The sequence below is a fragment of the Capra hircus genome, chromosome 15 (assembly GCF_001704415.2).
Source record: "Capra hircus breed San Clemente chromosome 15, ASM170441v1, whole genome shotgun sequence".
Classification (NCBI taxonomy): Eukaryota; Metazoa; Chordata; class Mammalia; order Artiodactyla; family Bovidae; genus Capra; species Capra hircus.
Window position 1 is genome coordinate 4,248,307 of NC_030822.1, and position 14,711 is coordinate 4,263,017.

General features: G+C 42.2%; 1 pseudogene; it reads left to right on the forward strand.

Annotated features, from left to right (window-relative positions):
* On the forward strand, positions 125 to 1,063 carry LOC102174678 (annotated as a pseudogene).

Consider the following 14,711-nt stretch of genomic DNA (forward strand, 5'->3'; position numbering starts at 1 on the left):
AGGTCTTATTAGTAATAGGTTTTGTTTCTTTAGGGAACTGGAAAAATAAGAGGACATGAAATCCTGTTTATACATAAGGAAACAAAAGTCAAAAAATGAAATAATGGTACTTCAGATTGAATCATTCCCACAGATGAGATATGAAGAGATGGAAGCAGAAGACAGCATATACACAGTCATACAATTTGTTCTCCTGGGGTCTTCTGACCTTCCCAACCTCCAAGGGTTACCCTTTGGAATGTTCTCCATAATTTACATCACTATTTTAGCTGGAAATAGTCTCTTAATAATAACTTGGCTTGACCCAGTTCTGCAGAAACCCATGTATTTTTTTCTCGGCAAATTTTTCCTCCCTGGAAATCTGTTACATGTCTGTCCCCGTTCCTAGGATTCTGGTGAACCTTTGGACTCAGGACAGAAGCATTTCTATGCTGGCCTGTCTGCCCAAATGTGCTTCTTCCTTAGCCTCAGAACCACTGAGTGCTTCCTCCTGGCCGTGATGGCCTATGACCGCTGTGTGGCCATCTGTGACCCTCTGCACTATCCCCTGGTCATGACCCCAAAGACGTGCCTCCAGCTGGCTGTGGGCTCCTGGGTCAGTGGAATCCCAGTGCAGATAGGGCAAACGTGCTGGATCTTCACTCTGCATTTCTGTCGTTGGAGCCAGATTAACCACTTCTGTGACACACCCCGCATTGTGAAGCTGGCCCGCGGAGACACTTTTACACACGAGCTGTCAGTCTAGGCAGTAGTTCTGCTGGCTGCTGCGGTGCTTTTTATGTTAATACTTGCCTCTTGCAGTAGAATCATCTGCACTATTCTGAGGCTGCCAACAGCCAGAAGAGCCAAAGCCTTCTCCACACGTTCTTCTCACTTGTTTGTTGTGCTTTTTTCTATCTGTGCCATTACCTACTTAAGGTCCAAATCCAGTCACTCTGCAGGAACTGACCGACGGCTCTCCTTGTTCTACACCATGGTGACTCCGGTGTTAAATCCCATGATACACAGCCTTGGGAACAAGGATGTGATTGCAGCATTGAGACAATTGTTACTTAACATGTAAATTGAAGGCAGGAGGAGATGGGAACCACAGAGGACAAGATGTTAAATGGCATCACTGATTCAATGGACAACAGCTTGAGCAAACTCTAGGAGATAGTGAAGGACAGGGAAGCCTGGCGTGCTTCAGTCCATGCGGTTACGAAGAGTTGGACTGCACTCAGTGACTGAAAACAATAAAAGTATAGTGTGATAAGTATATTTATAAATGTTTTAACTGTTTGCCACATAGTTATCAGAGAAAGGTTTTCAATATCTATAATTTCCCTTAAAAACTTAACCATTTCTAGCTTATAAAATACTTTAGATAATTTAAAATAATCCACTGTTGACAGTGCTTAAATATTTATTGGGCTTCCCTGGTGGCTCAGAAGGTAAAAAACCTGCCTGCAGTGCAGGAGACCTGGGTCTGATCCCTGGATTGGGAAAATCCCCTGGAGGAGGGAATGGCGACCCACTCCAGTATTCCTGCCTGGAGAATCCCCACAGACGAAGGAGCCTGGCCGGCTAATTAGTGAAAGGATCTTCAGTATTTCATGCCTAAATAATCCTCTATTGTGAATAAAGAGTAATGTTTGTTACATACTTTATAAAAAAAAACACAAAATTCAAATTGTTAAAACTTTTGGCTTAAATATACCTTAAAACATGCAAGATTCTTTATATTTTTCCACTCTTATTGTTGGCACTTTTTGATTCAATTGCATGGAAACTGACCAGTAGCAGGTAAATAATGACTATTTGAAGGAAGAGTTGAACAAGTGAATGCGTATTACCATGCCCTATGTCAGAGCGCCCTGGCAAAATCTAGACACTTCAAAGAATCAGTAGACACTAGGAGTGTGTTTATTTAGCCCACTATACCCTCAGGAGGAATTACTTCAGTCATCATACCAAAAGAAGAATGTTCATGTATTGAGTGCTCTTCCTAACTGCACATTACAGAAGAATCTCCCTGTTTGTCTCAACACTTTTACTTTGTACATATTTCTATATTCTGTATAGCAATTTTGGCCCCAAAATAATCTGCTTTGAATTATTTCATCTTTTTCATCAAACTACCAAACTACCCCTATGCTAATTCATATTTTAAAAATGAAATATATGTGATTTTAATGTGAAGAAAATGTTAGAAGTTATTTTCAGAATTACACAAAGCTTTCACAATTGCATTTACATTAGTGTGCCTTGCCTCATCCTCTAAATTTTTGAGCCTTCTCTAAGTGGTATAATTTTTAAACCCTTGAACTGATATTCATCAGGAAAATGAGCATCTGTCAATAGAATCATTGACAGGTATCCTCCCAATTCCATTCAGATGGCATGGTAGTAAAGAATCTGCCTGCCAGCAGGAGACGCAAGAGACACGAGTTCGATCCCTGGGTTAGGAAGTTCCCCTGGGATAGGAAAGAGCAACTCACTCCAATCTTCTTGCTTGTAAAATTCCACGAACAGAGGAGCTTGGTGGGCTACAGTCTAGGCGGTCACAAAGAGTCAGGTACAGCTGAGCACACACACGCACATAAGCACAATCAGCAACTCATTTAGAGAATACGTCCGCTGGCAATTCTTTTGACAATTATGCTCTTTTGTTGTTTTAGTTATAACTGTACACATGTATATAGGTGATGCTAGCTCCTGTTTTGAAGCTAGTTATGCTTCACTTCTCAGTCCATTTGCTTCCTTTACCATCTAGGTAGTAAATATGATCTACTAGGTTTAGTTACTTATGCATTTTATCATAGTGTCTATATGTATATATTCCTTCTAATTAAATGTTTACTATGTTTATACACTTTTATATATAGTCTGTAATGTAATCTAAGACGATGATTATAATAGAGATGACAAAGATGACAATCTAGATGGAGAAAATAGTAGTTTTCTTTTTGAAATTTAAGAAAGCAGGAATCACAGCACCATGGAAATAGTGCTGTCCCCTAAGTTCACATTTCATGTGTAAAATAAGTGATTCAATTATACATATACATGTACCTTTTCTGTTTCAAACAATTCCCCATTTACATTGTTACATAACATTGAGCAGCACTCCCTCTGCAATAGGCAGGCCCTTCTTGGACATCCATTTTAAATACAGCAGTGTGTAAATCTCACTTTTTCTTTTTTTTCAGATTCTGCAAGTAAATGATATAATATGATATTTCTTTTTCTATGTCGGACCACACTCAGTATGACAATCTCTAGGTCCATCCATGTTCTTGCAAATGGAATCATTTCACTCTTTTTAACAGCTGAATAATAAACTGGGGAAAATTCTGAAAGAGATGGGAATATCAGACCACCTGACCTGCCTCTTGAGAAATCTGTATGCAGGTCAGGAAGCAAGTTAGGACTGGACATGGAACAACAGACTGGTTCCAAATAGGAAAAAGAGTACGTCAAAGCTGTATATTGTCATCCTGCTTATTTAACTTATATGCAGAATACATCATGAGAAATGCTGGCCTGGAAGAAGTACAAGCTGGAATCAAGATTGCCGGGAGAAATATCAATCACCTCAGATATGCAGATGACACCACCCTTAAAGCAGAAAGTGAAAAGGAACTCAAAAGCCTCTTGATGAAAGTGAAAGAGGAGAGTGAAAAATTTGGCTTAAAGCTCAGCACTCAGAAGAAACGAAGATCATGGCATCTGGTCCCATCAGTTCATGGGAAATAGATGGGAAAACAGTAGAAACGGTGTCAGACTTTATTTTTCTGGGCTCCAAAATCACTGAAGATGGTGATTGCAGCCATGAAATTAAAAGACGCTTACTCCTTAGAAGGAAAGTTATGAGCAACCTAGACAGCATATTCAAAAGCAAAGACATTACTTTGCCAACAAAGGTCCATCTAGTCAAAGCTATGGTTTTTCCTGTGGTCACATATGGATGTGAGAGTTGGACTGTGAAGAAAGCTGAGCACTGAAGAATTGATGCTTTTGAAGTGTGGTGTTGGAGAAGACTCTTGAGAGTCCCTTGGACTGCAAGGAGATCCAACCAGTCCACTCTGAAGGAGATCATCCCTGGGATTTCTTTGGAAGGAATGATGCTGAAGCTGAAATCCCAGTACTTTGGCCACCTAATGCGAAGAGTTGACTCATTGGAAAAGACTCTGATGCTGGGTGGGATGAGGGGCAGGAAGAGAAGGGGATGACAGAGGATGAGATGGCTGGATGGCATCACTGACTCAATGGACGTGAGTTTGAGTGAACTCTGGGAGTTGGTGATGGACAGGGAGGCCTGGCGTGCTTCAATTCATGGGGTCGCAAAGAGTCAGACATGACTGAGCCACTGAACTGAAATGATGGTTAATTCTTTCATTCAAATATTATTTCAATTACATTAATATTTATTGTATATTTACTGAGAGACCTTTGACTATTTAGATCCCTTATATTCTATGATACACATTACCTTTTCTATATTAATGAGTATAAGCTAGAGCTAATAGCAAGCATTAATTAACTGCAGTCAAGTAACTCATAAGAAGCCTCAAAATGACTCTGAAATAAAAATTTAGGACTATAAATCCAGCGGAGGCAAGACTATCAAAAGAGAAAAGGCAGTCTCTTCAATAAGTGGTGCTGGGAAAAGTGTACAGCCCATGTAAATGAACAAAATTAGATGGTTCTCTAACACTGTACACAAAGATAAATGCAAAGTGAATTAAAGACATAAATATAAGGTGAGGTATTACCAAACTCTTAGAGGAAAACATAGGCATAACAGTCTTTGACACTCATTGCAGCAATATTTTTTATTTGTATCCACCTCCTAAGGCAACAGAAATAAAAACAAAAATAAACCAATGGACCTAATTAAACTAAAACAAAAGCAAAAACTTCTGTACAACAAAGGATACCATAAACACAATGACAGGACAACCCATAGAATGGGAGACAATATTTGTAAATGATGTGAGCAACTAGGCATTAATTCCAAAATGTATAAACAGCTCATGTAGTTCAGTATACAAAACAAACAACCCAAACAAAACATCCACAGAAGATCTGAATAGACATTTCTCCAAACAAAACATATAGGTAGCCAAGAGGCACAAGAAAAGATTCTCAACACATGAATCATTAAAGAAAAGCAAACTAAAACCACAAAGGGATATTATCTCACACTGGTTAAAATGGCCATCATCAAAAAGCCTACAAACAATAAATGCTGGAGAGGGTGTCAGTTCAGTTCAGTTCATTCAGTCAGTCATGTCCGACTCTTTGTGACCCCATGGACTACAGCACGCCAGGCATCCCTGCCTATCCCCAATTCCCGGAGCTTTCTCAAACTCATGTACATTGAGTCGGTGATGCCATCCAACCATCTTATCCTCGGTTGTCCCCTTCTCCTCCTGCCCGCAATCCTTCCCAGCATCAGGGTCTTTTCAAATGAGTCAGCTCTTCGCATCAGGTGGCCAAAGTATTGGAGTTTCAGCTTCAACATTGTCCTTCCAATGAATATTCAGGACTCATTTCCTTTAGGATGGACTGGTTGGATCTCCTTGCAGTCTAAGGGACTCTCAAGATTGTTCTCTGATACCATAGTTCAAAAGCATCAATTCTTCAGTGCTCAGCTTTCTTTCTAGTCCAACTCTAAATCCATACATGACTACTGGAAAAACCATAGCCTTGTCTAGATGGACCTTTGTTGGCAAAGTAATGTCTCTGCTTTTGAATATGCTATCAAGGTTGCTCATAACTTTTCTTCCAAGGAGTAAGCGTCTTTTAATTTCAAGGCTGCAGTCACCATCTGCAGTGATTTTGGAGCCTAAAAAATAAAGTCTGCCACTGTTTCCACTGTACCCCCATCTATTTGCCATGAAGTGATGGGACCAGATACCGTGATCTTTGTTTCCTGAATGTTGAGCTTTAAGCCAACTTTTTCACTCTCCTCTTTCACTTTCATCAACAAGCTTTTTAGTTCTTCTTCCCTTTCTGCCATAAGTGTGGTGTCATATACATATCTGAAGTTATTGTTATTTATCCCGTCAATCTTGATTCCAACTTATGCTTCATCCAGCCTACCATTTTGCATGATGTATTCTGCATATAAGTTAATTAAGCAGGGTGACAATATACAGCCTTGACGTACTCTTTTCCTATTTGTAACCCATCTGTTGTTCCATGTCCAGTTCTAACTGCTGCTTCCTGACCCGCATACAGACCTCTCAAGAGGCAGGTCAGGAGAGGGTGTGGAGAATAGAAAAACCTCCTACACTGTTGGGGGGAATGTAAATTGGGACAGCCACTATGGGGAACAATATGAAGGCCCTTTAAAAGCTTAAAAATGGAGCTAGCACATGACCCAACCATCCCAAGCCAGGGCATATATTCTGAGAAAACTGTAGTTTGAAAAGATTTGTGTACCCCAATATTCACTGCAGTGCTGTTTACAATAGCCAAGACATAGAAGTAACCTAAATGTCTGTTAACAGATGAATGGATAAAGAAGATGCAGTACATATTTATAATGAAGGATTTGTTGTTGTTAAGTCACTTAGTCGTGTCCAACCCTTTGTGACCCCATGGACTGGCCTCCCTGTCCTTCATCATCTCCCAGAGCTTGCTCATGTCCAGTGGGTCGCCATCCAACCATCTCATCCTCTGTCATCCCCTTCTCATCCTGCATTCAACCTTTCCTGGCATCAGCGTCTTTTCTAAAAAGTCAGTTCTTTGCATCAGGTGACCAAAGTATTGGAGTTTCAGCTTCAGCATCAGCCCTTTCAATGAATATTCAGGACTGATTTCCTTTAGGATTGACTGCTTTGCTCTCATTGCAGTCCAAGAAACTTCATACTTAAAGTTTGCTCTAATATCTTCATATCTGGTATAACTGGGCTACTTCCAAGGATACCAGGACTATGACTCATTGGAAAATGAGTGTCCAATTACTATGATTGTCATCGGAAAAGACCCTGATGCTGGGAATAACTGAAAGCCGGAGTAGAAGGGGATGACAGAGAATGAGATGGTTGGATGGCATCACCAAGTCAGTTCAGTTCAGTTTAGATGCTTAGTCATGTCCAACTCTTTGCAAACCCATGGACTGTAGGATGCCAGGCTTCCCTGCCCATCACAAACTCCCAGAGCTTACTCAAACTCATGTCCATTGAGTAGATGATGTCATCTGGTCCCATCACTTCATGGTAAATAGATGGAGAATCAATGGAAACAGTGACAGACTTTATTTTCTTGGGCACAAAAGTCACTGACTCAATGGACATGAGTTTGAGCAAGCTCCCAGAGTGGGTGATGGACAGGGAAGTATGGCATTCTGCAGTCCATGGGGTAGCATAGAGTCAGACATGATTGAGCCACTGAACTGACTGACTGAAACAGTTCCATTACTGTCTAGAAGGGAGAATTTGGGAGATGTAATATTGAGACTCAATGGACGTGAGTCTGAGTGAACTCCAGGAGTTGGTGATGGACAGGGAGGCCTGGCATGCTGCTATTCATGAGGTCCCAAAGAGCTGGACATGAGTGAGCGACTGAAATGAACTGAATATTGAGACTTCTGTCTCATATAATGAATGTAGATAGCAGCAAATAAATAACTTTTTTCTTAACTCATATATGCTTCTATTTCCTTTTGTAAAATATGAGAGTGCTTGTTTTGAAATTGAAGTTTTATTTAGTGGTCAAAAGTAATGTACCAATATGTTAACACAACGTCTTCCACACAATAAATGTGATATCCATGAAAAAAAAAATGAACTCTGTTTATTCAGAAAAATCATTTGTGTAAAATTTTTAAATGAGTCATCTTTGCATATATGAACTTTATCAGCAGAAAATTCTGAACACAGTTACATTCTTACTTTTTGTTCCTCAGCCTCCACTGTAATAGACAGAAATATTAGTACTATAGTTAGTAGTAAATAAATATTTAGATAGTATTACTTTTCAAATTCTTGCACTAAAAATTTTAGGGAATGAAAAAAAAAGAATTATTTATTTTATTCCTGAAGTCTTAAATGTAATATAAATATTCTTATATACATAAAATGCAATTAAGAAAGAAAAGGCTGAGTGCCGAAGAATTGATGCTTTTGAACTGTGGTGTTGGAGAAGACTCTTGAGGGTCCCTTGGACTGCAAGGAGATCCAACCAGTCCATTCTGAAGGAGATCAACCCTGGCATTTCTTTGGAAGGAATGATGCTAAAGCTGAAGCTCCAGTACTTTGGCCACCTCATGAGAAGAGTTGACTCATTGGAAAAGACTCTGATGCTGGGAGGGGTTGGGGGCAGGAGGAGAAGGGGATGACAGAGGATGAGATGGCTGGATGGCATCACGGACTTGATGGACGTGAGTCTGAGTGAACTCCGGGAGTTGGTGATGGAGAGGGAGGCCTGGCATGCTGCGATTCATGGGGTCACAAAGAGTTGGACACGACTGAGTGACTGAACTGAAGAAAGAAAAAGTACATTATTTAGGAAATGTGAGGGAGTCATAAAGTCAATGAAATGCCTATAAGAAATGTGGTAGGATGAGAATAAGACAATGCGTGGTGATGAAAGCTACCTTGAAAGGCAGCATTGTTACTAATGTTACAGCATCATTATTCATAATAGATAAAAAGTAGGAAAAACCTGATAGTCACTTAACTGAAGAGTGGATCTACAAAGTGTACTGTATCTTTAAAATGAAATATTATTGTCCCAAAATGATGAAGCAAAATACTGATAAGCAGAGCAACATGGATGCAACTTGAAAACATTATCTTCAAGGAAAGAAGCCTGATAGGAAAATAAAATAAACCAATGAACAAAACATATTAGAAAAGAAAAAAGAAAGGTATCACATGATTCTGTTTGTATGAGACATCCATAATAGGAAACCACATAGAATTAGTGGTTGCTGTGGGCTAAGGAAGGAGAACTGACAGGTAGCAGGTGACGGTTTCTCATTGAAGTGATGAAAATATTCTGGATTTAGACACTGGAGATAATTGAACAATATTGAAAATATAATAAAAAAATAAAAACAAGAACTGCCTACTTACATAAGAAAGATCAATTTTATGGTATATGCTTCATACTTCATTAAAAAAGAAAATATGGTTAATGTGTAGCAATATGTCTAAATACAGTATTGAAGGAGACTGTTTCAAAGACACCATGGTCAATCCAAAGGAGCTGAGGATGATGGAGGGAGGACCTTTTCGAGTGTCTTTAGGTTTCCTCTTTGACTGGACAAGGAGGAGATCGTTTCAGGGTAACTGTGCATCAAACCATACAAACTAATTGCTCTTCTCTTCCACCAGAGGCCAGTTAGGCAGCAACAGTGAGGCTTCAAAACTCAGCCTTTGCAAAGTTGTTTCTGAACTCACAGGGGAATACACAGAAGCAGAAACATGATTAATGAAATATTTGCTAACATCAAAATCTCCAATTAAAATAAATATTAATATTTAAAAATAAAAAAATAAAAAATAAAAAAACCTAGGAGCAGTAACTCAGGGATTTAAGTCCCCATGCTACTGCTAAGTCGCTTCAGTCATGTCCGACTCTGCGTGACCCCATAGACGGCAGCCCACCAGGCTCCTCCGACTCTGGAATTCTGGCAAGAATACTGGAGTGGGTTGCCATTTCCTTCTCCATTAAGTCCCCAAATACCTGGTAAAATAAAAGACCATCTGCTTATTATCATTTAGCTACCCAAGACCTGCTCATTTCACATAGGTTCCAGGTCCTATCTTAAAGAATATAAGAGGAAATAACTTTTTGAGAAAGAGAAAGTGTATTTGTAAGTGAAACATTTATGCCTACTTCAGTTCAGTTCAGTTCAGTCACTCAGTTGTGTCCGACTCTTTGCGACCCTATGAATCCCAGCACGCCAGGCCTCCCTGTCCATCACCAACTCCCGGAGTTCACTCAGACTCACGTCCATCCAGTCTGTGATGCAATCCAGCCATCTCATCCTCGGTCGTCCCCATTTCCTCCTGCCGCCATTTCACCTCAGCATCGGGGTTTTTTCCAACGAGTCAACTCTTCTCACGAGATGGCCAAAGTACTGGAGTTTCAGCTTTAGCATCATTCCTTCCAAAGAAATGCCAGGGTTGATCTCCTTCAGAATGGACTGGTTGGATCTCCTAGCAGTCCAAGGGACTCTCAAGAGTCTTCTCCAACAACACAGTTCAAAAGCATCAATTCTTCGGCGCTCAGCCTTCTTCACAGTCCAACTCTCACATCCATACATGACCACAGGAAAAACCATAGCCTTGACTAGCCAGACCTTAGTCAAAGTAATGTCGCTGCTTTTGAATATTCTATCTAGGGTGGCAGCGCGGGCGGCTGCGAGGGCCGGCGCACTAAGCGCGGGCGGCTGCGGGGGCCGGCGCACTAAGCGCGGGCGGCTGCGGGGGGCCGGCGCACTAAGCGCGGGCGGCTGCGGGGGCCGGCGCACTAAGCGCGGGCGGCTGCGGGGGGCCGGCGCACTAAGCGCGGGCGGCTGCGGGGGCCGGCGCACTAAGCGCGGGCGGCTGCGGGGGCCGGCGCACTAAGCGCGGGCGGAGAGGAGCTACCCACGTCTGAGGTCAGGGGCAGCGTCCTAGAGTGACAGGCTGCGACGGCGCAGGAACAGCCTGGAAGAGCTACCCTGTGTCCGAGTCAGGGGCGGCGGCTGGGAGGAGACACCCTGCGTCCTAGGTCAGAGGTGGCCGAGAGGAGACAGCACGCGTCCGAGGTCAGGGCGGCGGCGGAAGGAGCTAACCCGTGTCCAAGGTCAGGGTTGGCCGGGAGAAGCCACCTCGTGCCTGAGGCCAGGGGTGGTGACCCTGAGGAGCCACCCCTGACCCCGAGGCTAGGGACGGCAGCTGGAAGGAGCCACCCTCGCCCGAGGCCAGGGCCCACAGCCGGGAGGAGCAACCCGAGGAGTGGAGGCTGCGCAAGCACAGGGGGGCCTAGAGAAGCTAGCCGATGTTGAAGGTCAGGAACAGTGGCGGTAAGGAGATACCCCCTCATCTAAGGTAAGGAACAGCAGCTGTGCTTTGCTGGAGCAACAATGAAGAGATACCCCCACGTCCAAGGTAAGAGAAACCCAAGTAAGATGGTAGGTGTTGCAAGAGGGCATCAGAGGGCAGATGCCAGGGTCCAGGGAATTTGAAGCAGGGATTGCGTTGCGAGAACTTATTTATTAATTAATACAGAAGTATGAGATTAGATTAGGGAGAAATAATGTAGTAGGAAAAATAAGTGGAAAAAGAAGGCTGAATAACTTGGATTACATGGGAAGCCAATAAAGTTCCGGACAAGGAGCTTGTACCATCTACGTTAGGCCACCAGTGTCCTCTTGAATATCGGGGGGTGCCCTACCTTGGGCTCCCCCTCACATGGATCTTAAAAGCTGGGACAAGTAAGTGGACATGGTGAGCCTCCACGCCCCATATGGGAATTCAGCCAGAATTTAGAGAGGAGATACGGGGGAAACCAGTCCAGCGAATGGCCTGTCCTGTATTGTACAGAGGGCCTTTTATACTTTTTGATTATACATAGAGATCAATGGGTAACAAAAGGTATGCAGCGTTAGCAGCGCAGACTCTTACCAAAACCAGGTTTTCTCTCTGCATACCTAGTTGTATACACAGGTCTTAGGTAATTTACATCATCTTTTGGCCAAAAGGGCCAATTAACATTTTAGAGCCTTTTTTCTGATAAGGGTTTATCAACCAGAAGACTTATTTGTGTTGTTCTTCCTAAAGTCTGGTGCCACTCTCAGAAAGCACTAAATAAAGTTACATTCTTACATAGCAAGGACACAAGAGGAGTGCAGTAATATATTACAAAGAGAAAAATAATTAACTCAAAAGTCTAGTATTGCTAACATCAAAACTATTATATATCTTTTTCCATATCCCATTTACATTGATTAACATCCTCCCTGGGGCCTAAAAGATAAAGAATATGGAGGACTGGCAGCAATCATTGAGTCAACAGTGAAAAACCGTCAGTTCGGTTCAGTTCAGTCGCTCAGTCGTGTCCGACTCTTTGCGACCCCATGATCACAGCACGCCAGGCCTCCCTGTCCATCACCAACTCCTGGAGTTCATCCAGACTCACGTCCATCGAGTCCGTGATGCCATGCAGCCATCTCATCCTGGGTCATCCCCTTCTCCTCCTGCCCCCAATCCCTCCCACATCAGAGTCTTTTCCAATGAGTCAACTCTTCGCACGAGGTGGCCAAAGTACTGGAGTTTCAGCTTGAGCATCATTCCTTCCAAAGAAATCCCAGGGTTGATCTCCTTCAAAATGGACAGGTGGATCTCCTTGCAGTCCATGGGACTCTCAAGAGTCTTCTCCAACACCACAGTTCAAGAGCATCAATTCTTCGGCACTCAGCCTTCTTCTCAGTCCAACTCTCACATCCATACATGACTACTGGAAAAACCATAGCCTTGACTAGACGGACCTTAGTCAGCAAACTAATGTCTCTGCTTTTGAATATACTATCTAGGTTGGTCATAACTTTTCTTCCAAGGAGTAAGCGTCTTTTAATTTCTCGGCTGTAGTCTTCATCTGCAGTGATTTTGGAGCCCCCCAAAAATAAAGTCAGCCACTGTTTCTACTGTTTCCCCATCTATTTCCCATGAACTGATGGGACTGGATGCCATGATCTTCATTTTCTGAATGTTGAGCTGTAAGCCAACTTTTTCACTCTCTTCTTTCATTTTCATCAAGAGGCTTTTTAGCTCCTCTTCACTTTCTGCCATAAGGGTGGTGTCATCTGCATATCTGAGGTTATTGATATTTCTCCCGGCAATCTTGATTCCAGCTTGTGTTTCTTCCAGTCCAGTGTTTCTCACAATGTACTATGCATATAAGTTAAATAAGCAGGGTGACAATATACAGCCTTGATGTACTCCTTTTCCTATTTGGAACCAGTCTGTTGTTCCATGTCCAGTTCTAACTGTTGCTTCCTGACCTGCATACAGATTTCTCAAGAGGCAGGTCAGGTGATCTGGTATTCCCATCTCTTTCAGAATTTTCCACAGTTTATTGTGATCCACACAGTCAAAGGCTTTGGCGTAGTCAATAAAGCAGAAATAGATGTTTTTTGGAACTCTCTTGCTTTTTCCATGATCAAGCAGATGTTGGCAATTTGATCTCTGGTTCCTCTGCCTTTTCTAAAACCAGCTTGAACATCAGGGAGTTCACAGTTCACGTATTGCTGAAGCCTGGCTTGGAGACTTTTGAGCAGTACTTTACTAGCATGTGAGATGAGTGCAATTGTGTGGTAGTTTGAGCATTCTTTTGCTTTGCCTTTCTTTGGGATTGGAATGAAAACTGACCTTTTCCCGTCTTGTGGCCACTGCTGAGTTTTCCAAATTTGCTGGCATATTGAGTGCAGCACTCTCACAGCATCATCTTTCAGAATTTGAAACATCTGCACTGGAATTCCATCACCTCCACTAGCTTTGTTTGTAGTGATGCTTTCTAAGGCCCACTTGACTTCACATTCCAAGATGTCTGGCTCTAGATGAGTGTTCACACCATCGTGATTATCTGGGTCATGAAGATATTTTTTGTACAGTTCTTCTGTGTATTCTTGCCACTTCTTCTTAATATCTTCTGCTTCTGTTAGGTCCATAGAATTTCTGTCCTTTATCGAGCCCATCTTTGCATGAAATGTTCCCTTGGTATCTCTAATTTTCTTGAAGAAATCTCTAGTCTTTCCCATTCTGTTCTTTCCCTCTATTTCTTTGCACTGATTGCTGAAGAAGGCTTTCTTATCTCTTCTTGCTATTCTTTGGAACCCTGCATTCAGATGCTTATATCTTTCCTTTTCTCCTTTGCGTTTCGCCTCTCTACTTTTCACAGCTATTTGTAAGGCCTCCCCAGACAGCCATTGTGCTTTTTTGCATTTCTTTTCCATGGGGATTGTCTTGAGCCCTGTCTCCTGTACAGTGTCAAGAACCTCTGTCCATAGTTCATCAGGCATTCTATCTATCAGATCTAGACCCTTAAATCTATTTCTCACTTCCACTGTATAATCATAAGGGATTTGATTTAGGTCATACCTGAATGGTCTAGCGGTTTTCCCTACTTTCTTCAATTTAAGTCTGAATTTGGCAATAAGGAGTTCATGATCTGAGCCACAGTCAGCTCCTGGTCTTGTTTTTGTTGACTGTATAGAGCTTCTCCATCTTTGGCTGCAAAGAATATAATCAATCTGATTTCGGAAAACCCATCACCAATATGATTTTTAGCTCTTTAGAAAAGGCTCTGTATCTTTAAGATGCTTTAAGCTTTGTGCCTCTCGCTGTTGGGGGGCTGTAAGCAATTCACAAGCTGTGAGAGGTCAGAGGGACCTGTTAGGTAAGCTAGAGAGCTATCAGAGGGGGTTTAACTAAAACATCCCTTTCAAATGTAGAAGACTAAAGCCCTGATTTGACTCTTTCCAGAGAATATCAGAAGAGCAGAATGCAAAAGATTTTTGGTTTTGGGGGTACGTTCTGAGGAAATTCCAGGGGGAACTCCTGAAGCCTAATCATGTCCTTGCATTTTGTCAGGCTTCCTTCCTCATGACCTTGTCACAGGGGGGATTCGTCATGCTGGCTCCCGGCATGCAGACACACTGAAACCATACTCACAGAAAACTAGTCAATCTAATCACACTAGGACCACAGCCTTGTCTAACTCAATGA